Consider the following 16,169-nt stretch of genomic DNA (forward strand, 5'->3'; position numbering starts at 1 on the left):
GTCTTTTATGAATTGATAAGGAAAAAAAATCAGTAGAAAAATGGACAAGGGGCACGAAAGGATAATACATAGAAGAGTAAAAAACAAATGGCTAATCAACATGAAAAAGAGTTTTGTCTCACTAATAATCAAAGAAATGCAAATTAAAATGATATTAAAGGACTGGTTTTTGTGTATCAATATGTCAAAGGTGAAGAAGAAAAATAATTCCCAATGTTTGTAAGCTTGTGAGAAACAGTTTTAGTTTTTCCAATTGGATCCAAGCACACTTGCCTCTCATTACTGTTTTTGCATTTCTTTGACTATAAACAATTTTTTAAATGCCAATGTTCTTTGACCCATTAATTTCGATTCAAGCAATCTATATTAAGGAAATACTGCAAAAGATGGAAATAGGAATTATGACTGTTTGGCACAGCATAACTTACACTAATCGAAATTAAAAAAGCGGGAGATCTGAATGCCCAGGAAAGAGGACTGGTTGAAAAAGTTATGATACCTGTGTTACAATGTGGCACAAAAATTGTTATAAACAAACAGCTCTTATGACACACGTATCATACATGTGCACATACACACACATGTACACAATGCAGTCCCACTGCTTAAAATGTTCCCCAGACACATACACACACACAGAGGAAGGGAATCCTTAAGTGTGCGACAGACATCATTTCTAGGGAGAGGAAATATAATATTGTGGGTATCTTATTTTCTTCTTTATGTTTAACTAACATTTTCTGTAAGGACCATGTATTCCTTTTATAATCAGAAAAAATAAAACAGTGTTATTAAAAATCAGAAAAAAAAATACTTGTAGGCAGCCTATGTTGGAAGTCCCAGCAGGGAAGTCTAAACACAGACACCAGTCCCCAGGAGCTCTACCCACAGAGCCCTACACAGGGCAGCTTCTGAGTCAGACTCTGGGGCAGTAGGCAAGGGGATGCACCTCCTACAGTTAAGCCTTAACCCAGAGCTGAAGGCACGACGAGCCAGTCAGAGCATGCCTGCATATTGTCATCACACCCTGGAAGTGGTAACATGCAGACGACATTCTGGTACGTGCTTAAAAGTCAGGTATAAATGCCAGTGAGACATTTGCCAGCACAAAGGTGAAATATTATTAGCAACTATTTAACTTGAAACATGTTATACTGAAAAAGCACCATTATTTAATATAAAATTCCTTTAAAAATATTAAAATTTTTTACTTAAAAGTAATACACGCACATCATGGAAAATTCGAAAATACAGAAAAGTGGGGCAAAGCAAGAAAATTATATTTCTGCCATGCACAGATGCCTACCACTCAAATTCTGTTATCTTTCTGCCCTTAAGAATGGTATTTAAAATTTTTTATTGGTTTCTTTTTACTCTTTTTTTGCCTACCTCATAATTGAGACCACAGTATATTATGTTTTTAGAAAAATAACTTGCGAGCTAGCCATTTGCCCCTTTCTCTTTTGCATGGGAGGAAAGATCATCAGAATTTAAGGGGATTGTAATGCATTGAGCATGTACATGAGAGAAAGAGCTAGATACTATATCCATGCCTGTGATGGAAGAAGAGGCCATATGAGAGGCTGACAGGACAAGACAGACAAGCAAAGACTATTGCAGGTAAATCTGAAAACATGTAAGAATGGTATTTTCATTTTCCAACTTTGATCCGTATATTTTATGACTTTGAAACTTGTTTTAGTCTCCTTTTGAAAATGAGAGCTTCAGTTTCAGAATATTCATGAACTCATATCCTCAGGCCTGAAATGAGGCCTGGAGTTTAAATAGTAGTTTGAGGATCTGAAGGTGTTATATTATATCCATTTCTATGCCAATAAAAATAAGAATGGACCAAACATGGTCTTTATTTTCAAGGGATTTGTGGTGCTTGTTTGAATCATCAAATGCTTTGTCAGACGTTCTTGGGTCTGTAATTGCCATACACACAATCATAGCCTGCAGAGTCATGTCAGCCAAAGACAGTTTACCCTTAAATTTCACCACTCTCTGGCAAGGGGATTCTATTCCTGAAATAAGCATTGGGGCCTGATGTTTGCAACACAGCTAAAGCCTTGAGAAATGTCTAATACTTGAATAAAATCCAGATGACATTTTCAGTTATCTCCACCCATCACTTTACAAAACAATGAATGAAGAAGTAAATGAAAGAAGAGAGTCACTGAAAAGCTTTCATGCAGAGAAAACAGGGCCCAGTAATCAGAAACATTATGTTTAAAAAAAAAAAGATATAGGGTATTTTTGTTCTTTGGTCTTTATTTTTTTAATTATCAACTTTGAATAATAAATACTAACATAATAACTGGTACCATTTATCAAGTGCCTCAAGCTCTATGTGACGCTCCTGTGAAGGTATTACAACATTTAATTCTCTAAGAGCCCTTGGTTTGTTACACCCATTTCACAGATGGTAAAATCAATGCATTGTGGAAAAGACAGAATTTGGATACAATGCTTTTGGTTTATCTGTTTTGGCAGTCCATGTCGTAATGCAGTTGTTCAATTGTACTCATCATGAACTTCCAAAGGGATCATTTTGGTCTCTGATATAATTAGGTAGGATTTATTAGTTGCTTTTTGCAACCATCCCTGTAAGTGCTTCAGCAGTAGGATACTTTGCTAAAATGTGTAGTTTCCTTTATTCATTTTTATAGCCGACATGTGTCTGATGGGACAAGCACCCTAGCGTGCATTACTATGTTTCATCCTCAAGGCAACTCCACTATGGATGGCGCGGAGGTGGAGCTAGCTAGCAAAATCGTTTTTCAGTTGAAGAAATGGAAGCATAGGAAAGTTCACTGACCTGCCGAAGACACATGGCTGTTAAGTGACAGAACAACAATTTGTGCCCCTCTCAGTCCAGGTCCCCTCTTCATCACAATAGTATTGTTTCTACTAATCAATAAGACCTTCTCATCATAGTATCACAGGATTTAGAGCAGGAAGACATCTTCGGGGGCTCCTTATCACAAAGAATTCAGACAAAGGAGCGGGAACCCAGAGAGAGCAGTCATTTGCCCTGGGTCACACAGCAGAGGACTGTGTCGCAGAGCAGGCTGTCTGGTCCCCAATTCAGCCTCTTAAACATCAGTTCATTCTCATCTGGTAAAGAATTTACAGTCATAAGTAGGAGTTTTGCTGGTAGCTTCTTGGCTATCAATCTATGATCTTCTAAAAGTTCTACCTAATTTGCTTGACTTGGGATTCTTATTCACTTCTTCATGTTAAAGACCTTCAGCAATAGTGCAATGACAAATGCTTGGCAAACAGACAGGTGCCCCGGCTGTTCCTATGCCCCACCTCGGCCCCTTGTTCAAGGCCCACAGAACCCACTTAAGAGTGCCAAGGCCCTGCTTATACTATGACTGAAAACTCTTGAGCCACTCAGACAAGGTGGTGTTCCTGTCTCCTCCCCTGCAACATGCTCTATGGCCTCTCAACTCCCCCGGGGGGGCCAGCCCATCTGTGAGAGGGACTCAAGGCTCAGATCCGCTAGGTTGGAGCCCACAAACAGGAAACCAGAGACAGGTCTAGACTGAAGACTGTTCTGCAGCGTGAGGTTCTCAGCATCGCTGGGAATACCTGAAGTGCAGCCACCCACGACCTGCATCATCTCATGCCCCTTGGGCATTTGTCCAGGTGAAGGAGAGTAGCAGTCAACAGCAACTTGACCTTTCTGCCCAACCCCCTTGCCTGTACTTATGGATTTCTCTGCCTCCCTTTGAGCTTGCTAGAATTGTCTGGAGAACATTCCTTGACTCCAGTAACTGAAAAAATATACTTAACACTGCATTGATTTTCCATATAATTTTATAAGCACAAACATTCTCTTTCATTTCCTGACAAACAACTGTATTCCCCAAAGGGTCCAATAAAAATCAGTAATTTGCACATCACTGTCTTCATCAGTGACTGTTGTTTGGAGTTTGGCACCAAGGCCAGAGTCTTTCTGTAGCCACTTTCACCTTCTGCCATCCCTCCTCCCAAACCGAAGTGTGTGTGTATGTGTGTGGGGGGGGTGGGGGGATAGGTAGTGGTGGGTAAAGCTCTACAGATCTCTTCCACTCTGTTCAAAGCCCTTTGTGGGAAAATACTTAATTTTCAAGCAGTCTTTCACAGATAAAGGAAACCAGAGTTGGAGCTGAAGGATGTCACGCAAAACACCATAGCATTGCCCCCTCAACTCTAGAGATGCATTGGACGCCCAGGCCCCTCCGCCCACCCTCTCAGGTGTGGCTGGTGAGGCTGTGATCCAGGACATTTCTTCCAGGTATCTGTGTACATCTAAGATGACTAATTCAATAACTGACAAGCGTCTGAGGCTGGATGGGTCCCCTGGCCTTCAGTGGGAGGTATTACTCTATGGTTGCATCATAAGAAAAGCAGGGACACAGTGAGACTTGAAGTGGGAGGTGGTGTTCCCAGGAATCTTTCAGTTGGCCCCTTCCCCCATCACCTTTTACCTACCCATTCCTAACTTCCAGGACAGCCTTTCCTCCCAACCAACCTCACCTCTCTTCGAAACAGCAACCCAGCCTGAATGTGGCAGCAAAGAAACAAAGAAGAAGGTGTTGATTCTCACCCAGAAGTCTTGTCTCCACGAGGTCCTTTAGAAGCACAATCCTCAGGAGATAGAGTGCCAGGAGGTTGCCAAGGGGACCTGAAATACCGGTTTACCACGATCCTGAATGAATCCACTCCCAGGGCCAAGAGAGGAGAAAGTGTCAGTCACTCAGAGCTGGCTGAAGCTCGGATTCTGAAGTAGAAAAAAAAAAAAAAAGAAGCAAAGAAAAGCATCGCTCAGTGATGGGCAGGCAGGGGAGTTAGGATGCTGAGCTCTTGGATGAGAAATGCGGCAGTTCTTTCAAATCCTGGTGGAGTCCGGACCCCGGGGCTGCCTGTGTGGAGAAGTGCTTGGTGTTCAGGGGTGGTTTTCCCTCCCTCTTTCCCTGAGCCCTGGCACTGGGGAGCGTGGAATGGCTCAACCTGTTGTAACGCAACACAGGAGTTGCCGCTTGTTACAAAGCTATTGCAGCAGCCTCTTCATTAAAGGAGGCTGTCCTTGGATGCTGAGAACTAATTTCCTTTTCTCTGGTTGCCTTGCCGGCTTGTGCTCTTGTCTGGAGGTGGAGTGGGGTGCTGGGAGGGAGGCAGTGTGGGGAGTAGGGCAAAGGGAACTCTGGCCAGAGGGGGACTGCCTGTGCCTTGATGCCTCCTGGAGCAGCCACCTACTGTTCCACTGGCTGGAGCCAGTGGCCGCCTCTGTGTCCAGGTCTGAGGTGATGTGGCAGCTGTTCCCAGGGACTGCCGGCAAAGGGATATACTATGCACAGTTGGGCCCTAGCCCTTAGTCCACCCTCAGACCTTTAGCCTCGAACATTGCCTCCTGAAATCTCAACTGACCCTCTGAATCTTAGGTTTTCTGATCACCAGCACACTCAAGGGGATGGGGAGGTCCTGAGGGAAAGAGGGAAGGCATTCATTCACCCATTTGTTGGCTCCTTCTCTCATTCATTCATTCCTGGATGCATGCATTCAACAATTCATTCATGTATTCATTCACTCCTCTATGCATAAGTTCCTTTATGTATTCATGTACTCATTTACTCATATGTTCACTTGTCTAATATTCATTCACGTATGTGTTGTTGAATTATTCATTCACAATTCATTGATATACTTCCTCATCTCTTAAGCCATTCATTAATGGATTAATTGATGCACTCCATCAAGGTACATGCGTACATTTTTGTGCATGTACAACATTTACTTTTTCTTACATGTGTTTGTTCCTACATATATTCATTCATTTATTCATTCAATCACTTTCAAACATTTATTCAGAGATATGCTGTCTATTAGCTGAGCTGGTAAAGAATCCACCTGCAATGAAAGAGACCCTGGTTCGATTCCTGGGTCGGGAAGATCCACTGGAGAAGGGATAGGCTACCCACTCCAGTATTGTTGGGCTTCCCTTGTGGCTCAGCTGGTAAAGAATCTGCCTGCAATGTGGGTGATCCCTGGGTTGGGAAGATCCCCTGGAGAAAGGAAAGGCTACCCACTTCAGTATTCTGGCCTAGAGAATTCCATGGACCATATAGACCATGGGGTCACAAAGAGTCAGACGTGACTGAGCAACTTTCACTTTTACTTTCATGCTGTCTATTAATTTACATGTTCATTTATTTAGGAATTCATCTGTTTAACTCTCCATTCATTGAGCGTACATCTTAAGTGCTTACCGGATGCTTGGCAGTGTGGGGGATGTGAGATGAAAAAGAACCAGGCAAAGCCCTTGGCTCTCAAGAGTCCATGAGAGTCGATAAAGCTACAAGGAACCATAACACAAAGAAGATATGATGGCTGCTAAGAGTGGGGAGTAGGAAGGTTTGGGAGAGATAATCCTGGGGAAGGGCTTCTCTGATGGCTCAGTGGTAAAGAATCTGCCTACAACACAGGAGATGCAGGTTCAATCCCTGGGTTGGGAAGATACCCTGGAGAAGGAAATGGCAACCCACTGCAGTATTCTTGCCTGGAGAATTCCATGGACCGAGGAGCCTGGTGGGCTACAGTCCATGGGGTCACAAAGACCTGGACATGACTGAGTGACTAAAAATGTACAATCTCATCCTGGGGGAAGTCTGATATCAGGGGCCTCACATTTTTAAAAAATATGGTCAGTAAATATTCATTTTCTTCCTCCTCTAAATTTTTTTAAAACTTTTGCCAGCAAGTTGATATTTCCCTTCCCTGGGAGCCAGGGAGAGGCAGAAGAGGTGCTTTAGCTCACACAGGAGCTGGTCTAAGGGCTGGGAGCTAGTGTTAATCCTGAGAGGTTCCTAGATCTTTCTAGGGCCTCTGAGAAAGACTGAATGCAACTCGCAAATAAATACTCTTTCAAATCCAAACCTGTCCAGTGAAATGGCCAAAGGAATCTATTAATGGGATTTGCACAACCCTCTTCATTGGGTGAAAGGGGACAAAGGATTTTACAAAGAACCAGTGAGATTTGGGGCTGGGAGCCAACCAGGGAAGGATCTGATGGAAGGGGTGCTGAGTATACCAGTGTTAAGACTATGGGTCCAGTCCGGGGTAAGAGGGGGTCGGGGGTGGAGTTGGGGGTGTGGGGGTGTGTGGAGTTGGGGAGGGAGCTACATTTCTGGAGTAGCCCACTCTCTAGTTGAGACCTTGTGTAGACCTTACTGTCTGTAAGGTACTGTTTGTACCTTATCTGCTTTGTTCTGAAATGGCCTCATAAACTACATGTTATTACAAATGAAGAAATGAAAAGGCTCAGTCATTTGCTTGCAGTCACACAATTAATCAGTGATGGAAGCAGAATTCAAATGCAGTTCTGAGTCCAAAACCTTGACTTTTATCTGCAGTAACATGCTTTTCCATGAAGATTTTCACCCTCTGTGGACACTAAAAAGATGCATATAACTGCGGTATGAATAGCTATTGACCAAAGATTTCTTACTATCTTTGTAAACTGGCTTCCCTGGTGGCTCAGATGGTAAAGAATCTGCCTGCAGTGTAGGAGACCTGGGTTCAATCCCTGGGTTGGGAAGATCCCCTGGAGGAGGGCATGGCAACCTACTCCAGTATTCTTGCCTGGATAACTCCATGGACCAAGGAGCCCGGCAGACTCCAGTCCATGGGGTCTCAAAGAGTCAGACTCGACTGAAGTGACTAACACTTTTCACTTTCTTGTAAACTGACACTTGAAATGTGGCCAGAAGCAGGCCACACCTTCAAGGGGATAAACGAGAATCTTTATTTTAGAACCACACACAATATGTGTACACAGTATCTTGTTTTCATCTTAAAAATATTTTTAGCAGCAAGGAAATAAAAATTTGATGCTGAACACAAAGGGTTTCCTAATTTCCCATCACGCTCCAAGGGAGGGGGTCTGGGTCCACAGCTGTCTTGGCAGCACTGGTCACACAGCCCAGGCTTGCAGGGGAAAAAGAAGAAAGTGGTGGGTTTGGAGCTGCTCTTGTGGATATGTGAGCGTAGGTATGGCAGGGACATCCAGCAGTCAGAATCCTGGGGCACAATCAAGGAGGGCCAGTGTCCTGGACTCAACTGTGTCCCCCGACAATTCATATGCAGAAGCCCTCACCTCCAGGACCTCAGAATGGGACTGTATTTGTGTTAGGGAATTGGTGACCCAAACTGCCTTCCTTGGCCAGGCCTGCTTGCCTGAGCTGTCTCGCGACAGGACATCCCAATAAGGGACATAAACTAACCGCTGCCACTAAAAGCTAACCAGGAGAATTCAGAGGGGCCCAAAAGAGGGAGGAGATGACCAACCTCCCAGAGTCCTTCTTGCTGGAATCCTTCCTGGCTGAGACATGTGTACACCACCAGGAAGGACCCTGAATTAGACTATGGACCAAGCAAGATGATTGGCCAGAGACAAGCTGGAAACTAACCGCATCATCACAACCCCTGAGACTGTGAGCCACGTGGCAGTGAAGCTCTCCTGGTTTCCCTTAACCCTGCTGCTCTCTGCCTGGGCGCCCCTCTGCAATGAAGTCTTCTTGCTTTTTGTCAGCATGTGTCTCCTTGGACAGCTCATTTCAGAGTGTTAGACAAGAGCCCATTCTCTGGTCCTGGAAGGGGTCCCCCTTCTTGCAACACTTGGAGACAGGGCATTCTTGAGGTAATTAAGTGAAAACGGGTCCTGATCCAACCTGACTGGTGTCCTTACAAGAAGAGGGGATCAGAACATCCAGGGAGACACCAGGGGTGCACCCAGAAGGATGACCATGTGAGAGACAGCAAGAGGGTGGCCACCTGCCAGCCAAGGAGGGGCACCTCAGAGGAATCCAACTCTGCTGACAGCTTGATCTTGGACTTCTCCAGAGCTGGGAGGAAATGCTCTTCTGCCGTTTCAGCCTGTGACATTTGTCATTTGTTATGGCAGCCCTTGCAAACTAGTGTATCCAGGGAGCATCTGTGTTTGGGGTGATTAGGAAAAGTTTACTATTCATAATGAGTAGGGAAGTACTTCAGCATTTTCACGATTACTGCAACATTCTGGGGCTTACTTGTGGGTCTGCAGGAGCCACAGAGATACAGATTAGAGAGAGGGGAAGACCCTGATTAATGGTCAAAAGAGACATTCCAAGACGCTAGAGACCCAGTGTCCCTGGGAGAGAGAGGGTGTGGGGTGTGAGCTCTGGCTTCCCCAAAGGGTTCTCAGAAGGCTGAGATCTCATGAGTGAAGGAAATATGAAGGTGCCACTTCCTGAGAAAGCCATCGGACAGAGCCATGTATCTGGTTTTACTCCCTTGGACTAAGCTTCACAGAAGTTTTTATTTTATTTTTTGGTGGTGCATGGGCTCAGTAGTTGCAGCATGTGGAATTAGTTGCCCTGCAGCCTGTGGCATCTTAGTTTCCCTGCCAGGGATTGAACCCGCGTCCCCTGCACTGCAAGGCAGATTCTTAACCACTGGGCCACCAGGGAAGTCCCTCTATAGGAGTTTTTGTAAAAGTCATAATCTGATGACGACAGAAAGAATGGAAGAGAAGGTAAAAGCTGCATGTGAGCCACTGGAAAGCAGGGGGAAAAGAGGCTGCAGGAAGCCTGACCCCGAGTCAGCGGTGGGGAGACTTGCCCGTCAGCATGACTCCCAGCAGAACCTGCAAATAGCCCAGGGACTTCTGGACCCAAGCGGAGGGGAGCAGTGAGACTCCTGAACCCCCTCCCCCATCCCTTGCTTCACATTTCTGGGAGACTGCTCCTCCCTCACCTGGCGCATATGCAGGTATCTGGAGAGAAGTCATGTTCAACAGAGTTTCTCTGATGAAGGACACCAGGTAGGTTGAGGCATAGCCCCACACTGAACAGAAAGACATGGAGGGCATATCTGTACAATGAAAGTCAACATCATACTCACTGCTAGCTCCTAATGCCAAGCTGCTATATAAATAATTACCAAGCAACACAGATTTATTATTTTACAGTTCTGGAGGTCAGAAGTGTGCAATTGCTTTCAGACTAAACTATGATCAAGGTGGAGATAGCCCTGTGTTCCTTCTGGATGCTCAAGGGGAGATTCTATTTCCTTGCTTTTTCCAGCTTCCAGAAGCTGCCCACATTCCTTGGCTCAGAGCTCCGTAAATTGGTCCCTTCTTCCACAGTCATATCTCCTTTTTTGATTCTGAGCCTTTTGCTTCCATCTTCTAAGGACCATTAATATGAGAGTGGGTCCACTGAATAATCCAGGTTAATCTCTCCATCTCAAGATTTTGAATTTAATGATACCTGCAAAGTCCCCTTCAACATGGAAGGTAACATAATTGCAGGCTTAGCAGTTGGACATCTTTGGGGGCCTATTACTGTGCCAACCACCCAAGGCACTGGAAGGATCTTCTTTGGAGAGTCTCACTAGTTCCCAGACGAAAGAACTAGAAGAACTGGTAACAGGGGTTCCCAACACATGGCTCAACTGGCTCTCCCAGAGTGGCTTTCACTCTGGTTTGCAGGTGGCAAATCCCACCTGCATGTCCAGCCAGCCTTTTATCTCCAGTTCTTAAAAACCGTTAGACAGCTAAGAAGAGCCTCTAGCATAAAAGATGGAGATCAAAACAAACAGAGAAAAAAGGTTTGGAGGAGATGGAGTCCATGTAGTGAGTACAAAGCATGAGGACAAAAACTTTTAAGGAAATTGTACTCATTAGGAAAAAGATAAAGTTGAGGAGCTCTCCTGTAAAGTACAGCAAAAACAAAAAGTCTCAAGGAAATGAAAAGTATAGGAGAAAAGATAAGAAGATTAGAAGACAGACTTAGGAGGTTCCATATCTAAATAATAGGAATTCCAGAAAGAGAAAAGAGAAAATGATTATGGATATCATCAATAAAATAATTCAAGAATATTGCCCAAGATTGAAGGACATGAGTTTCGAGATTTAAGGGCCCACTGAGAGCCTAGAACAATGTGTGAAAGTACATTTCCTTGAGGCAAATCACTGTGGAATTGCACAAGACTGGGGACAAAGACATCTTACAGCTTGCAGCGAGAGTGAGAGCCAGGGAGAGTGAGATGAGGGACGTGAAGGTCTTTGCGTTGCTCAGTGGCAGCCCTGGAAACTGGAAGAGAGAGGAGCAATGCCTTCCAAATTCTGAAGGAGTTACTTCCAACACAGAACTCTCCTGGGAGGGTGGGATAAAGACACTGTTAGATACTCCAGGCTTCAGAGCTTTTCCCCCTGCCATGTACCTTGTCTCAGAAAGTTACTGGAGGATGTCTTTCCTCCAAACAAGGAAGGAACCAGGAAAAATGAAAAGATGTGAAACTAGAAATAGGGGATCTAGTAGAGGAGAGGGGAGCGGGGTGAGGCCAGAAAGGTGGCAGTGCGCCAGGCACACAGGAAGACAGTTCGGAGCAGGGAAGGTTCAAAGATCCAAGAGCGGGTCCGCAACCTGTTCTCAGCCCCTCGTGGCCAGTGGGGTGCAAGGAGCCATTTCCCACCTGTCGAAGAGTCTAGAGTGAAGTTTTGCTTCCAGAGGCTCTGGCAACAGCTTTCCAGGGTAAACCCAGGCCTATTTGCCTCATTCTCTCAGCCTTTCTCCACTGTCCAGCCCCCTCTTACTGCTCTGCCTCAGTTTATCGTCCCGTGTCCTAGGTCCGTGAGACCCCACACGCTACACATTTGACTGGGACCCTGCCTCCCTGACATCCTTCCCAGTTATTACCCATCTCTTTCCCAGGGAAGGGCTGGAGGCTGCTTCCTGGGTTCCCAGCCAGGCCCGGGCAGCCTACTGGAAATTGGGATGTTGCTACTGGGGGCTGGCGCTCACCCACCCATCTGCCAAGGAACAGCTCATCTATCTGACAGCCTTTGGCTCATTCACTCTCTCTCCCTCAGGGCTATTCACTACAGACAAGTCTTCCCAGCCCCTACCCTGCATTGTCTAGGTGTCTTCCTTCATCCCCTGACTCAGGATGCTGACAGGGGAATGAGCAGGGACTAGCCTGGCCCAGGCTGTGTTGTGCCAGAGCCTGTCAACGTAGAACACCACTGCCTTTTTGGACTGGTATCCTCCTCCTAGTGTAGAGAATTAGTCGCTCAGTCATATTCGACTCTATGCAACCCCATGGACTGTAGTGCACCAGGCTCCTCTGACCATGGAATTCTCCAGGCAAGAAGGCTGTCGTGGGTTGCCATTCCTTTCTCCAGGGGATCTTCCCAACCCAGGGATTGAGCCTGGGTCTCCAGCATTGCAAGCAGATTCTTTACCGTCTGAGCCAAATCCAGGACCCAAAGATGAGGCTAAGCGAGCAAATGAAGAGACTCAGCCCACTGTTGCCTGGCTGTGCCTTCACCTTTTGCCTCCTACCAAAAAGTACATGTGAACGCGAGTGAAAGCAACATTTGTTATAGGAGGAAACTTGAAGCTACTTTGAAAAGCAAATCTTTGGCAAATACCAATCCGATGGTGCTATGAGCTATCATTAGTAAAAATCACTTACACACACTTCACTGCAGACCATGACATACTAGTGCAAAGAGTGGGCAACCAGTGGTCTATCAGGAAAAGGCCAAATACTCTTTCTCCTCTATCCCTTGATTCTGTGGTTTCCCCAGAAAGACACCCATCACTTGAAAAAAGGGTTGGGGATTGCAGAATGGTATTCAAAATTGCAAGTGGAAATCAGTTTCAAGAAACATTCATCGCACACCTGCCATGCACCAGACGTTGAGCTGCAGGCTTTTAAAAAACCCCATCTGATTCAATCAGGGAGATGGTACCAGCCAGAATTCTTATTATGAATTATAGCCATCTATAAGCTGGGCATCATGGGAAAGTCCCTTGGTCACCCCTCCTTTTCTGCACCTGTAAAATGGGGATGGCATTTTCCAACCCAGCCCACCCTATGAGACAAAGGGCCTTACCACCCTGCATGAACCCTAAGGTGCCTCACAAGTATTGCTGCCAAAATGATTCTTCCTCACGAAACAGCACTTCACAGGTTTGAAAGAATTTCATACCTGTTGTGTATTTTCTCCTCCAAGTATTCCAGGGAGGCAGCTTGGGATTAGAACTTTTCTGGTATTTGGGGCAATGCCATCAGAGAGGGAAAGTATGGTGCTGACTCAGTGTCATCAGCATTTGGAATCTACCAGGTATGACTTGGGTTTTCTCAGTGTAAATGTTATTCTTTAAACTGTGGGCTACATAAGGATACTAACAGATTGAGTAGGGTTGACCTGTTTTCTTTGGAAGACCTTGGGTTCCGTACTAAGAACTGTACCTCACACCACTCAGTGTCCCCAGAGACTAATGTAACACCTGGGGAAGAAGACAGCTCAGGTGAGCTCCCGAGTTAATGAATGAGTGGGTTCCCATTCATTCTCATACAGGAGAGTTCCTTGGTGGCCAGGAAAGTGCCATTGCAATCATGTGAGACTGGGCTGCCTCCCAATGTAATGAATACAAGATAAGAAGTTCTCAGAATAAAAACTGGAATTGCAAACTGGAAATGGAATAGATTAAAGTATATATGGAATTTAAACCTATGAACATATGCTGTATTTAATTAAGATCAACAATAAGCAAATGAGAAGTTGTATCTATGTTGACATCTCAGTTTCTGTCATAATTTTTGATGAATCTGTATTTCCTCACTGTGATGCTTGTGATATGAAAGGGGCTTCTGAAAAGGAAATAAACCCTGAGAATTTTGCAAGTAAATCAATAAACACAACACAATTTTCCACTTAACGGAATTTAAATAATATCATTTTTACTTAGCCAACTGAAGAGGAATCAGCTGCCTTAATTAAGCACTCAAACATGGAATGACCAATAGCAGGATCAACATAGACCCTTTCCCTACACTGGGGGCCATAATGGGCTTTTCATCTGATTGACATTAGTGAGCATAAAGCAAATAACAGCAAATTTCACTATGGCCTGCAGGCCAAAAGTAAATTGTACTCTGGATTTCTGGTTAGAGGATGTAAATACAAAATCAAATTCTTTTCACAAAAGCAAATTCTTTCCTGGACCAAAATTTTTTTTTCATTTTTTTTTTTTAAAAGTTTCTTACTGGAGTGTAGTTGATTTACAATGTTTTGTTAGCTTGAGATGTACAGCAAAGTGAATCAGTTATACATATATAAGTATTACTTATTAAATGGCAACGAATATAATTCAGTACTACTGGCAACGAGGAGTTGCTCATTTAATAAAAATTTATGTGGAATCTGCTTGATGACATTGAACAAGTTATTAAATCTCTCTCAATTTCAGTGTCCTCACCCATAAAATGAGCTTCCTAGGTGGCTCTAGTGGTAAATAATTTGCCTGCCAATACAGGAGACATAAGAGATAAGGGTCTGATCCCTAGGTTGGGAAGATTTCCTGGAAGAAGGCATGGCAACCCACTCCAGTGCTATTGCCTGGAGAATTCCATGGACAGAGGAGCTTGGCAGGCTATAGTCCACACAGTCGTAGAGTCTGACATGACCGAAGCGACTTAACATGCACGCACACACCTATAAAATAATAATAATACCTGCTTACCAGGGGGGCTCTGAGGATTATAAATTTATAGAAAATGATCAGCAGATTTCTGTCATGTGTTAATTATTTGATCAGGGTGTGTATGCTTTTTTTTTAAAAAAATTAATATGAAGAAAGTAATTCCAGTTCTCACAAATATTATTCAAATAAAAATTGCTACTCATTCTTGGAAAGGTACAAATGCAAAATGAAAAAAATTAAGTGGGGTGATAGCTAGAACCATGAGAAGAATATTTACCAGCAGATTCATTAGTTATTTTGGATCTAGAACTTGGTTTTGTTTTTTAATAGTGATAAGAATGGTAGAATACTAGGCAAGTTCTAGAAGATGTTGTCAGTTTTACCTTAAAATGAGAAATTGGTGTTTCTGTATTTTATTGTTTCCAGTAAAACTTTTTTAAGTGTTAAAAATGAAGTGTTGAGCAAACATGGACATTGTTTTTGTTACTCCCCTCCAAGTTAAAGACGAATTTTAAAGCTTTTCCTATTGCTCAAAACTTTGGCGTTTCCTCTTTGGCAGTAGTATGCAAGGGGCTCATTTCTAAAGCTCTCACAGAAAACTTCAGGTCCGCTCCCCTTCTTCCAGCAAAACCTCAAGGAGAATTCACTGCTTCCGTTTAACCTTTCGGTACAGTCACTAGATTTGGCCTCAAATGACTCAGGATTATTTTAAAATTTCAGCTGAAAAGGCAAAAGACTTGCCCACATTGAGAAGCCTAGAACCAATGTTTTATTGACAACTTGGTGGTAGTGGGGGACAGAGGAAGTACTTTCTAGAAGGAAGCTTTCCTCATCATTGGCTAAAAGGGGCTTCCCTTTAATTTGACTACATTTCTTTTAAAAGATTTTTTGATGTGGACCATCTTGAAAGTCTTGATTGAATTTGTTACATTATTGCTTCTCTTTTATATTTTGTGTTTTTTTTGGCTGCAAGGCATGTGGGATCTGAGCACCCCGAAGCCCCTCCACTCTAAAGTGAAGTCTTAACCCCTGGACCACCAGGGAAATCCCATACTTTTGACTACTTTAGAAGAGCTATTTTTTTGGTGTGTGCATGTTTATTTCATCTGTCTGGTCATCTAGTAAATTTCTGCAGGGGGCAAAAAAAAGAATGGTCATGAAAAATGTTGGAAGACTGGTGAAAAGGCACATTTTTGATATTTGAGATCTGATCATTAGCATTTCAGGAAACAGATTGGGGAGAGTGGAGATACACAAATCTCTAAGGGACAGAACAAGGAACATTCATGTTTGCAACAGGGTCACCAGGGATCTTAATAGTCTGATGCTATAGTTTTGCAGTGGCCTTCTAATTAGACATGGTCTGTATATAGGAGCTGGGAAGGAAGCCAGAAGGCGACTGGAAGCCAGAAATTTCTAGCCCTGCCTCTGTCCTCCTGCGGTGCAGTCTTGGAGCTCACAAGTTCCCCTTTTTGGACGTCAGCTGAATCACATTTGTAAAACAGTGAAGTTCTTCATACCCATCCTTTTCATCACCAAGGACCCTCTTTTCATTATGTTTCCCCATGAGACTCTATGTTTTTGCTAGACTTTGCCTACTAAACCAACAAGATTGGGAGGTTTACTAATATGGAGCTTGTGCAA

General features: G+C 44.0%; 1 protein-coding gene across 2 annotated transcripts in view; it reads right to left on the bottom strand.

Moving 5' to 3' along the window:
- Window positions 1–16,169, bottom strand: part of TENM4 (teneurin transmembrane protein 4) — a 1,162,188-nt gene that overhangs the window by 886,982 nt on the left and 259,037 nt on the right. Inside the window, exon 2 of one of the 2 annotated variants that reach the window (XM_086385810.1) lies at window positions 4,601–4,774. The gene's annotated coding sequence lies outside the window, so the exon portion shown is untranslated. Of the gene's footprint in view, window positions 1–4,600; window positions 4,935–16,169 lie in introns of those variants that run through there. The other variant, XM_086385811.1, reaches the window with a different exon arrangement.

Source organism: Bos grunniens, chromosome 29 (genome assembly GCF_055505025.1).
Source record: "Bos grunniens cultivar Pamir isolate PY7600 chromosome 29, Bosgru_T2T1.0, whole genome shotgun sequence".
Lineage (NCBI taxonomy): Eukaryota > Metazoa > Chordata > Mammalia > Artiodactyla > Bovidae > Bos > Bos grunniens.